At 42.2% G+C, this 11,889-nt stretch overlaps 1 pseudogene; it reads left to right on the plus strand.

The window, feature by feature from the left end:
• Positions 1–7,056: 7,056 nt before the first annotated feature.
• Positions 7,057–8,168, plus strand: Hnrnpa1-ps20 (heterogeneous nuclear ribonucleoprotein A1, pseudogene 20; annotated as a pseudogene).
• The last annotated feature ends 3,721 nt before the right edge of the window (positions 8,169–11,889 follow it).

The following is an 11,889-nucleotide window of genomic DNA, read 5'->3' on the forward strand; positions in this document are numbered from 1 at the left end:
GGAAGGATGGCCATAACCAAATATTGCTGAAATCAGACCATCCAATGCACATCAATATGTTGATAACGTGGTTTAAATATATTAAGTCAAAAAGCCAACTGTCGGGCTGAAGAGAGGGCTCAGTAACCAAGAGCATGTATTGCTTTCACAGAGGACCCCGGTTTGGTTCTCAGCACCCACACGGTGGCTGCCCTTCATAGGTACTATGTGTGCACACACAGACAAACTTTCAGGCATAGACCTAAATTCAAGCAAAAACTAATATACAGAATGTCAGATAAACAAATATAAAAATTAGTAGCACAAACAACAAAAAGCCAGCTGTACCTGGAAAAGATGGTGGAGGTGTGACCAGGTAACAGAGAAACAAACTTCTAGTTATAACTAGTTGGTGGTGATGAGTAAAAAGCATTACATAATCAGTGAACTGATCAGTCTCATCACCACCTCCACAACAACTTAACGAGCTCTTTGTCATGTTTATAGAAAGACCCAGTCTGGAGAGGCTGGAGTGGCTCCACCAATGACAACACACCCAGAGCACAGTGTGCAGTTCTGTGTGTGGCATGCAAAACCCAAAGAATATCCCGGAGGAATGTAATTATGTGTGTGAAGCAACTTCCAAGTCTATTCAGAACATGCAAAAGCCCCTGAAGTTCATGAGTCTGATTAGAGGCGTCCTAGCAGAAATACGTGAAGATGTCTCAAGTGACCCAAGGGTTGTCATATAAGGAAAGCAATTTAATTTCTTTCGTGGAGCTTCAAAAGGCAGAACTAGACTAGCAATCCTAATGAAAAGAACACAGACTTCAGCTTATTAAGGAGTTTTTGCAAAGCAAGAGTTGTTTGACAGTGCTAAGCAAGGCTCCTGCTGCAAAGTTTTCTACCAACTAGGGCAGTGTTGGGGTTAGATTGGATTTGTTGTTTCTTTTTCTTTTCTTCTTAAGCATTCTCCTTGATTTCATGGCTGAGCAATGACAGGAGAAAAGGAAAGGATGGAAGAAATCTACAAGAAAATTGTAGATTTGTGTGTAGGGGTGTGTGTGATTGGAGGGGGGTTGTTGAGAAATCAATCCAGGACTTCAATACCTGCTAGGCAAACAGTCCACTCTCCACTTGCTAAGTTACACCCTGCTCATGGCTTTAATATTTCTTGTTCTTACACTGACCTCTCTTAGCACGAGGAGGACTTTCAGGCTTAGAAAAGATGTTTGTGTGAGGTTGCTCAAATTAGATGGTCAAGAGGAAGAATCCCCTAATCAAGGAGGGTAGGAAATAGGACAATAATATGAAGGTGGCTGGTCCCTGCCTCGTAAGCTTGGTGATGGAGGTGGGGTAGGAGAAATAGAAGGAGTTACTCTGCTCTTGGGGAGGAGAAAAACAAAGGCAGCTTTTAGTGAAAGGCATTGCCCAAAGCAGTGTAATATGCAGATGGTTGTTTACAATGGGTTGAAGTGTCAAGGAGCACCTGAGGGATATGGAAGGGTGAGGGGTGCGAGGAGGGTGGATACAGTGGCAGAGGTACTGAGGTGTCCACCGCAGATAACGAGAATCAAGAAAGCCATGTTGGAGGGGCAATGACGACGCCTGTGTCTTCATGACACTGAGAACTGAGCATAGGCCTGCGAGATTTAGGAAGAAACACATACTTGGGTCATTCGTGTTAAAAGAATGCTGTCTGGACTTTACTGAGATCTCCTTATATACTAGAGGCAAAAGCCATGGAAAACCAACAAAGCAGGTAAAAATCCCCAACCAGGAAAAATCTGTCATGGAAAGTCCCAGCCCCAAAACAGGGGCATAAACAACTTCTTAACAACAAGCTGAAAGGTTCAACGAGGGAGAAGGGTGCCATGGAAAGTCCTGGCCCCAAATCAGGGGCTGAGAGAAGCTGCCAAGGGTGTAAACAACTTCTTGCCATAGCAGGCTAAAAGGCTCAGCCAGGGGGAAGGGAAACACCCTAACGTAGGGCCCAACAGGCCAACATAAGTAGCAAGAATCCAAGAAAAGAAGAGGTGTTGAGAAGCAGGATGGAGTTGATCAAGACACCTCTTGGATTCCTTTATCCTTCAACTCCCAGTCTGTTTCCATTATAGTATAAATGGTGGCCTACCATCTATTTGGTACCAGTAGCCACTTGTTCTGAGCTCGCTCTTGGTCCAAAGAACAGTGGAACAGAAACCTGGTTTCATAATTCATAGTTCATACTCCTCTCCCTTTCTCTTTCACAGTTCACACTGCTTCTCTCATATCTTTTTGGGGGAACTAAATCTTGAAACAATCCCATGTCTGGCTTTCTAGCAACCAATTAGAACATACTGTAGACACTGGATCACCAAGGAGGGGCCAGGAAGTGTGCCCCACCCATCACAGGGGCAGACAGATAAAGTGCATAATTTCAGAGCTGTGTAGCATTTCTAATAAAGAACATTGTAACCCTTTGAGACCGCAGTCTTGGGTTTCATGGCTCCAGAATGGAAACCACTGCTGTCCCATTAACTGGACCTTGGTCAGTGTTGCTTGGTTCATAAAGGCTGGACCTACAAATACACACGATGATTATTGTAGTTAATTTTGACTTGACAGGCTCTAGAATCCCGTAGGAGATAAACCTCTCAGCATACCTGTGAGGAATTCTTGATTAAGTTGAAGAGGGAAGATCCACTGTGGCACCCTTCCATAAGCTTGGGTTCCAAGCATAAAAAGAGGAAAACTATTTGGGTACAAGAACTGGCTGCTTTCTGCTTCCTGATGGCCAATGCACCGTAACAAGCTGGTCTGGTACTTGCTGCCATGATCCCTCCCTGCCATGGTGCCATGATGAAATGTATCCTCTTGGAACTGTAAGCCAAAGGGAACCTTCTTTCCTTGCCTTGCTTTTGTCAAGGTGTTCTATCACAGCTATGTATAAAGTAACTAAGACAATGCCCAAAGCACATCAGTGTCTGTCCATCTCCACTGTATCCCTTCCCTGTTCTATTTCCAAGAGACTCTACAATCTGAATGCTGAACCTAAAACAACTTTACGATTTCTGAAGTGAGAATTTTGACAGGGTAACCCATGAGTAAATAGGATTTGTTTTTCTTTGCTATTTGTGAGAAATTCTGTCCTGGAGATGGCTGTATTTAGTGGCACGTGGAGAATATTTATAAGGACATCTTTCATGGGAGTGTTTCTGAGCAATTTAACATATAAGTGATCTTCAGAAAGTCCTTGTGCAGTGTGACTGTGTAAAATGGCTGAAGGCATGCTAACAACCATCTGGAGATGGCATTTAAAAGGAAGTTAAAATGTCCTCTCACATCCATTTGGACTTCAATTCTTCTTAGCCATAGGGTAAAATTTGCCTTTTCTGTTAAATAGTCATATTTTGCTTGTCATGGAATCTGGAATAACACCCTGTGTGTCTTAGATTTTCACATATTTTTCTTTGCAATACTATTTTTTTTTTCAGATTGTTTCTATCCTTCCTATTGCCCTCAAATAGGCAAGTTTTAAAGAAAGTGGAGGAAGTTTTTTCCTGAAGACCTTAAGCATTCAACTTCATCCTCAAAAGCAGCTTAAGGGCCAGCAAGATGCCTCACTGTGTGTAAAGGCCTAATGACTTGACTTTAATATTCAAAAACCATATGATTGAGGGAGAGAACAGACTCCTTCTAGTCCTCTGACCTACACATGCACACACACACACATACACACACACACACATACACACACACTCATACAGGCATGCACGCATGCATACACAAACACATATACATACAGCAGCAGCAGCATATACACATACAAGTAAATAGATAAAGGTAGAAACTATTAACAATTTTTAAAGTAGTTCATATGAATATTTCATTCTACAGACTGGACAGGCATCAATCACTGAACTTATATGGTCTTCAGGGAGGAGAGTTTCTTAATGTTACCTTACAGAACAATGAGACTGCAAAAGCTTACTTTCTGTGTCTCTTCACGGGTGTACTTTTTAATAAAGGAGATTATTTTATTTTCTGTATTCAGGCCATGAATATGCCAGGAAGAGTTTGAGTGTGTCAGCTCAGCTTCCTCACCACTCCTTTCAGCACTCTATGCTGACTGGCTGGACCTGTGCTTGTATGTAGTAGGTTTGGGTGATGTTTATCTATGTGGGAGGATTCCTACTCGGGTTCTAGTCCAGAGAGCTTTCTTCATTAGTCAAGAAACTACTTTCCATAATAGAATGTATTAAAACCAAGCTTCTCGTTAGGATTAAATGCATGAGAGAGCAAATCTGTCTTCCTCCTCATTCAGAGAGCTCTGACTTAGAAGAAATCTAGTAAATCCTGGCCCAAAGAAAGAGGCTTTGTTGGCAGTTACTTTGAATCATCTTGTGGCCACAAGGAACCCCTAAGCCGCACATGTAGAAAGGTCTTAGTAAGATAGATTGCAAAGGGGCAGAAAATCTGATTAGACAGGCAACCCCTCCTAATCAGAAACCAACAGTGCCAGCTGAACATGGCTCTTCTGCTCCCAGCTGACTGTGCAGGCAACCCTTCCTCAGGTTTAGCTCTGAGCATTCCTCCCACCCCCTATCTCTCTTAATATCCTGGTCTTAAATTTCTAACAAGCTAGGTCTGTGATAATTGAGATTTTTGTTACAAGATGTAAATGCAATCCTGGCTGTGTGGCAAGGCTAAGAAAAAGGCATCTGTGTAAATACGATTGTGCTGGTAATCTCATCCCTACTCCAGCCTACAGCCTTTGATAGGATTAACCGAAGTCTAGTGCTCAGGTAAATTGGCACTGACTGAAATCCATCTGTGATCCTGAGGGTGGGGTGGCATAGTATTAATCAGACTATTGTAGTCAGGTTCCCAAACATGAGAGACATGTTTGTTGGCAGGCATGGTCGGGTGGGCCTTCTTTTTGTAGAACAAGGTAGCAGCAACCACATGAGAACATCATGTCTTTCACCACTGTGTCATTTTCTGAAATGGACCACATGCGTGATGGTTTAGCAAGTCTGGGGACCAAGGTAACCCATGGCTAGACCATGGCTAGGAAAGGGGAAATGTTTAGCTTCTGAGCCAATGCAGGGAACTCTAACTTAGGCAAGCTTTTTAGTAGTCTCCTCTCAGAGGTAGGAGGGACAGGTTGCCAACATAGGCCTGTGTGTGTGTGTGTGTGTGTGTGTGTGTGTGTGTGTGTGTGTGCAGCACATACCTATGCCACCTATGGAGATGAACAAATAGCTGGATGTTGCATTTCCTAAAGATAGAGAAAATTTGGATCACAAATCTCTTGTAATGATGTGTCAGGCCTCTGTCAACATCCAGCAAGTGAGGATGAGAACCAGTGGCAACGTCTGAATACACAGTGACACCAAATGTCTGTTCCCTGCAATATCAATGAGTCAGCCAGGAGAACAAAAGCATGAGTTACCTGGGCAGCTCTTTTTCAAGGTTTCCCAGCTACAGGTGTGCACTTTGTACTGCCTTCCCAGTTCTGGCCTGTGATGCTCATCAGAGTTACTTCTACATCTGGGTCTTAGTTACTTTTCTATTGCCATGACAAAACCACAACGACCAAGACAACTTATGAAAGAAAGAATTGAATCAGGTTAGAGTCTATGATGATTATGATGTGGAGCATGGCAGCAGGGAAGAAGATGGGCAGGCAGGCAGACATAGCATTGGAACAGTAGGTGAGAGCTTACACAACAACCACAAGACAGAGAGAGCTGAGAGTGGTGCAAGTCTTTTGAAAGCCTACTACTAATGTCTCACCTCCTCCAACAGGGCCGCATCTCCTAATCCTTCCCAAACAGTTCCACTCACTGGGGACCAAGTATTCAAATATAAGCCTATGTTGCCATTGCGAACCAAACCCTACAGATTGCCAGTGGGATGCTGTCTGCAGTCTAAGAGAAAATTTGAGGAACTCAAGCAATCACCATTATGTGTTCTGAGTCAACTCACTGGAGGATTTTTCTGGGACTTTGTCACTGACAGGATTCTTTCTTATACTTAGCTTGTGAAGACTTAAATCTTCATTTTAGGAATCTGTATCACAAAAATTTGTACAAAATTGGATATGGAAATTTCTAATAAAATTAAACATGTACCTAAACCACCATCTAGCACATGTTCACTAATTGCAAGGGTATTCCCAGCAGCCTTAATAATAATATGTCCACACTGCTGGGGGTTTACCAATTTGAGATTGTACATCAGCAACTTTGCACATTACAGGAAAATTCAACCTCAAATATTTTGTTTTTTTTTTAAATTACTATTCTTAAAGCAATAAATGAACATTTGCCAAATTTATCCTATAATTCTTTTTTTAATTTACTTTTTTTTGTAAACTTTTATTACACTGTAACTGACAGAAAAGTATCCACTAAGCAGTTTTATCTGCTTGTTACTATTTGATGTGAAATGTCAGGATGTGAAATATTAGGATCTGTGTACATAAGATCTCACTGAAAAAGGGTGGGACTTTTGGATTATACTTTTCTTACTCGGATCCCAGTTTTCCTCTGCTGCAATGTAACCAGCTGTTCTGTGGCCCTGGTACTACAACTATAGATATTTCTAACTGATATCTTTCCCTTTCACAACTGACTATAGCTCTAGAACCATGAGTCAAAATAAAATTTCTTCCTTTAAGCTGTTTCTGTCATAGAAGTGAGAAAAATAACTAATACAAAACATTGATACCAGGAGTGGGGTTATTGTGAAAAACCTGACTACATTGTTCATAGGCCTTTGGAACTGGTTTTCAGGAAGAATAGAAAAGAGTTTGGAGTTTGGGGTTAAAGAAGTCCTAAACTGATGTAAGCAAAGCTTAATGGGAGATTCCTGTGGATGTGTAGAGCACTACAGCCCAGGTGAAAAGTAAAGGTTGTGCTTATGAGGTTTCAAAGGGAGACAAGAATTCTATCATAAACTGGAATAATCTGATAAAGAATCTGGCTACTGGGACTAGAGAGATGGCTCTGTGATTAAGAGTATCTTCTTGCTTTCTGCTCTTAACGCTGCCAAGGAAGCATTGCTGAATGCTCTCATCACCCTGCCATCATGTCTAAGTCAGAGTCCCCCAAGGAACCGGACAGAACAGCTGTGGAAGCTCTTCATTGATGGGCTGAGCTTTGAAACAACCGACGAGAGTCTGAGGAGCCATTTTGAGCGATGGGGAACACTCACTGACTGTGTGGTAATGAGAGATCCAAACACCAAAAGACCCAGAGGCTTTGGCTTTGTCACATACACCACTGTGGAGGAAGTGGATGCTGCCATGAATGCAAGACCACACAAGGTGGATGGAAGAGTTGTGGAACCTAAGAGAGCTGTGTCAAGAGAAGATTCTCAGAGACCAGGTGCCCACTTAACTGTGAAGAAGATCTTTGTTGGCAGTATTAAAGAAGACACTGAAGAACATCACCTACGAGAATATTTTGAGCAGTATGGGAAAATTGAAGTGATTGAAATTATGACTGACAGAGGCAGTGGACAAAAGAGGGGATTTGTTTTTGTCACCTTTGATGACCATGATTCTGTGGATAAGATTGTTATTCAGAAATACCATACTGTGAATGGCCACAACTGTGAAGTAAGAAAGGCTCTGTCGAAACAAGAGATGGCTAGTGCTTCATCCAGCCAGAGAGGTCGAAATGGTTCTGGAAACTTTGGTGGTCGTGGAGGTGGTTTTGGTGGCAATGACAATTTTGGTCGAGGAGGGAACTTCAGTGGTCGTGGTGGCTTTGGTGGCAGCCGTGGTGGTGGTGGGTATGGTGGCAGTGGGGATGGCTATAATGGATTTGGCAATGATGGAAGCAATTTTGGAGGTGGTGGAAGCTACAATGACTTTGGCAATTACAACAACCAGTCATCAAATTTTGGACCGATGAAAGGAGGAAACTTTGGAAGCAGGAGCTCTGGCTCTTATGGTGGTGGAGGCCAGTACTTTGCTAATCCACGAAACCAAGGTGGCTATGGAGGTTCCAGCAGCAGCAGTAGCTATGGCAGTGGCAGGAGGTTCTAATTACAGTCAGGAAGCAAAGCTTAGCAGGAGAGGAGAGCCAGAGAAGTGACAGGGAAGCTACAGGTTACAACAGATTTGTGAACTCAGCTAAGCACAGTGGTGGCAGGGCCTAGCTGCTACAAAGAAGACATGTTTTAGACAATACTCATGTGTGTGGGCAAAAACCCCAGGACTGTATCTGTGACTAATTGTATAACAGGTTATTTTAGTTTCTGTTCTGTGGAAAGTGTAAAGCATTCCAACGAAGGGTTTTACTGTAGACCTTTGTCACCCATGCTGTTGATTGCTAAATGTAAAAGTCTGATCGTGACGCTGAATAAATGTGTCTTAAAAAAAAAAGAGTATCCTCTTCTCTTCCAGAGTACCTAGGTTTAATTCCAAGCTCCCACAGGGTGATTCATAACTTTTCCAGTAGATCCAACACCACCTCCTGGCCTTTGTGAGTACTAGGCATGTGAGTACAGACATAAATGCATATAAATTACATTATATTAAATATATTAAATTGCATTAAATATAAATTAGAGAATTAAAAAGTATCTGTTTTGTGTCCATGTCATGAAATTTTAAGTGAGATTGAATTCAAAAGTAAAAATGTAAGTCATTTGGTAGAGAAGATAGCTTGGGTGTAATATGGTCGTTGGCTTCCTTTCCCTCCATTTAGAGTGAAATCAGAGGAAAAAAAAGAAGGAGGCAAAAGGTATAAAAACATTCACAGTTTGGGAATGCAAACATGGAAAAAGTCTCAGAAAACATGGGTACAGTTAAGGCAGAAAGAACTTAGTGATCATAGTTGTAAAAAGAGATTCGAAGAATCCTAGCTCCAAATCTTCAGGTATGAGTGTAGTCCTCACCATTCATCATCTTCATGTTTTTGTTACAAATGAACAAGATCATAGAAAACCATAACCAGTCAAAATTCAGTACTGTTGAGCCAATTCCCAATGGCTCAAAACAATCCCATTCCTATGCCTCAAGAAGAGACGGTGAAAAGATTATAAGAGACAGGGAATTAGGGAGTTTTCTGTGAGATTGTGTCTCCTAGTAATGTTAGAAACGATATCCCTAAAGCCTTACCAACAAGACTGCCTAAACCGGAGCTAAGCAAGGACAACAACAATAACAATAATAGTCAAGCCAACCTGGACAGGGAAAGACCACAAGGTCTCAACTATACACAAAGAATAACAGGTACCCAAGGAATTCTGAGCATTGGAGAAATAGTCTTCAAGGGAACATTTCCAAGAAACGTTCCATTTATTATTATTTTTTAATTTGGTGGGACTTTTTCCCAACATGAACTTTGTAGATTACCGTGTCATATTGCAATGTCAAAGATTTGGATATGCCTGCTAGGGTGGGAAAATGCAAATTCATTTGAAAAAGTGTCTGGAAGAGTGTCAAGACTATAGAGCCTCCAGGGCACTCTGCTGCAACAGAAATGCTTGAGGAGATATTTTGTCAAGCTCATCATCCAGGTCACCTGATGTCACTGCCTCCAAGATCCTTGGAAGCCAGTCTTCATCTTGAGCTGGTAGCAGTGCTTGGAGTTTTCACACTGAGCTGATATTGCAGGCATGCAGAATGTGAGAGTGACGTTTTCATGGAGGTTTGCACCAATGTTCTAGGAAACTCCTAATTCCAGGGAACATAGAAGAGGGTAAGATTCCCTGCACTGAGTTACTAAGTGAATAATATAAAGCTATGAAAGTGAAGCTTAAGTTGTGATAGGACTATTGGACATCTGCTGGGGAAAGCTGCAGGAGCTGGCTCAAGAAAAAACCAAGATATACTATAGGCAACAGAAATGTAGCAGTAGGTGAGAAAGCCTGTTGGAATGCCAGTGCTACCATCATTAGTTCCCAGACGCTGGACTTGGAGCTTTGGGATTTGGTGTTTGTGGTGTTGAATATTGATCTTGCTTTGGTTTGATCTCTCTTCACTACTCTCCATGACTTTCCTTTTGGAATGGAAATGTTTATTCCCTGGTATTGTATATTGGAAATTTGTTATTTTATTAATTGATAAGGGATCATAGCAAAAAGAAGTTTTCTTTGAGCCTCTGAATATTGTTGGGCATGCTAAAATTACAGGAAATTTTAAAGAGATGCATTCAGAGTCCGTGCATGAGATGTCCATGAGCGGGGAGGAGGAATTCATGACTTAGATATGAAATGCTCCCCCCCCCAATCTCATGTGTTTAATACTTTGTCCCCATCCTTACGGATAGCATTTTCTGCTGGGGCAGACTGTCAGACTGTTTGCTCCCCTGAAGACACCACAGACTGAGGCATCCCAGGTCTGCTGCACTCCGGGGGTCTGGCACCACAGCCTAAAGCATCCCAGGAGATCCTCTGCACCCTGGGCATCTGGTGGAAACCCTCCAGAGGTCTCATAGCCGCTGTGAAGAAACAACAGGACCATGGCACCTCTTAGGAAGGAACATTTTTATTTGGAGCTGGCATACAGATTCAGAGGTTTTGTCCATTACAGTCATGGTACAAAACATGGTGGCAGGCAAGCAGACATGGTGCTGGAAAGCTGGCTGAAAGCTCTACATCTTGATCTGTAGGCAACAGACGGTGTGCCACACTGGGTACAGCTTGAGCCTGTATAACTTCAAAGCTTTCCTCCACAGTGACGCACTTCCTCTAAGAAGGCCACACCTACTCCATCAAGGCCACACTTCCTAATAGCACCACTCCCTATGGACCAAGCATTCAAACACATGACTCTTTGGGGTCATTTCTACTTAAACAGCCACATTCTTCATGTTACCATCCTCATCACACTCCACTGTCACATCTGTCCACTCCTGTCAGCAGGAATTCATGTCACTATGGGCAGATTCTCTGAACTGGGAAGCAGGATGTGTCCGTCCTCTGTTACATTGTTTCTGTAACCGTATTGTGTCTCTGTGATAAGAAAAGTAACTAATAAACTTCAGGCTTCTGAAACACAAATGTTAATTACAGGTAAAACCATGAAAGAAGTCTGTAATTACACAGTGCAATACCACTCAACAGCCCACTGTTGTATGTTATAATAACATGAATGCATCTTAGTCACATTCATAAAAAGAAGCTGTCAGGTGTTTACATTATTTGCTATTCTAGAATGAGCAAAATTAATACCTTATACTATGTACTAGAACAGATAAAAATCTAAAATCTAACCTGAATGTAAAAGGGAAGAACTTTACAAAAATTGATTTATTTTATGTGTTAGAGTGTTTTGCTTTCAAGTATGTGTGTACTGCATGCATGCCTGTGCCCCTAGGGGTCAGATGAGGGTTTCAGATCCCCTGTTACTGGAGTTAAAGATGTTTGTAAAATACCATGTTGCTGTTGGGCACTGAACCAAGGTCTTATGCAAGTACTCTTTTTATTTATTTACTTACTTACTTAATCACTTTACATACCACTCACTGTCCCCTTCCAGGTCATCCCCCATGTCCCCTCCCTTTCTCCTCTGAGTAGGTGAGAGTCTCCCTGTGTATCCCCTACCTTACTCTCTAAGTCTCTTTGAGGATAGGCACATTCTCTCTCTCTCTCTCTCTCTCTCTCTCTCTCTCTCTCTCTCTCTCTCTCTCTGTTTTGGGATAGCTCTCCCTCCAGTCTTCCACACCTACATGAAGGCCAAGCTGCACATCTGCTATATATGTGCAGGAAGGCATAGGTTCAGCCCATGTATACTCTTTGGTTGGTGATTCAGTCTCTGAGAGCCCCAAGAGTTTAGGTTAGTTCACTCTGTTGGCCTTCCTGTGGAGTCCCTGTCCCATTAGGGGCTGAAATCCTCCCTCCTATTCTTCCATAAGAGTCCCCAAATTCTATCCACTGTTTGACTTTAGGTGTCTGCATCTAAGTCAG

This window comes from Rattus norvegicus, chromosome 3, assembly GCF_021556685.1.
Source record: "Rattus norvegicus strain SHRSP/BbbUtx chromosome 3, alternate assembly SHRSP_T2T, whole genome shotgun sequence".
Lineage (NCBI taxonomy): Eukaryota > Metazoa > Chordata > Mammalia > Rodentia > Muridae > Rattus > Rattus norvegicus.